The following is a 653-nucleotide window of genomic DNA, read 5'->3' as shown; positions in this document are numbered from 1 at the left end:
ATTCAGCAAAGGGGATGTTTTAAAAGCTGATAAAGATTTCCACTGAGCTGCCACAGCTTCAAGTGGAAACTGCGATGGAGTGCTAAGGAGTTAGAGAGCTTTTAGGGTTGGTCTGGATTTATTAAAGCATGAACAGTTAACGATCATTTCAACGACTTCTTAAATATATAGTGAAATAGGAATTTTTTTTGATTATTTATCACATTTATTCTTGAGGGCCTCGTCAGACCTCTTGAAGATTTACACAGATTCTTTTGGCGTTGTAACCAAAATCCTGGATTACTGTGACTGTGCGACAACCACAAAGTAATGCGTGATTGTCGTGTTGAAGAAATGGGATATGGGATTTTCTATCCTTTCATAAAAAAAACTAAAAAATAACGGAGGTCTTTCTCAGTAGAGTTTGCATGTTCTCCCTGTGCAAGTGTGGGTTCTCTCTGGGTACTCTGGGTTCATCCCACAGTCCAAAAACACGCATGTTGGGTTATTGGTCACTCTAAAATTGTCCCTGTGTGTGTGTGCTTGTATTTAGCCCGCCTGATTCAATAATATATAAAACCACCTTTTTACTGCAACTACAGCTGCAGGTATGTCTCCACCAGCTTTGCACATCTACACACTAAATGTTTTTCACATGGTTTTCGTGTAAAACA

Source organism: Fundulus heteroclitus, chromosome 1, assembly GCF_011125445.2.
Source record: "Fundulus heteroclitus isolate FHET01 chromosome 1, MU-UCD_Fhet_4.1, whole genome shotgun sequence".
NCBI lineage: Eukaryota > Metazoa > Chordata > Actinopteri > Cyprinodontiformes > Fundulidae > Fundulus > Fundulus heteroclitus.
This window is presented reverse-complemented; position numbering follows the sequence as displayed.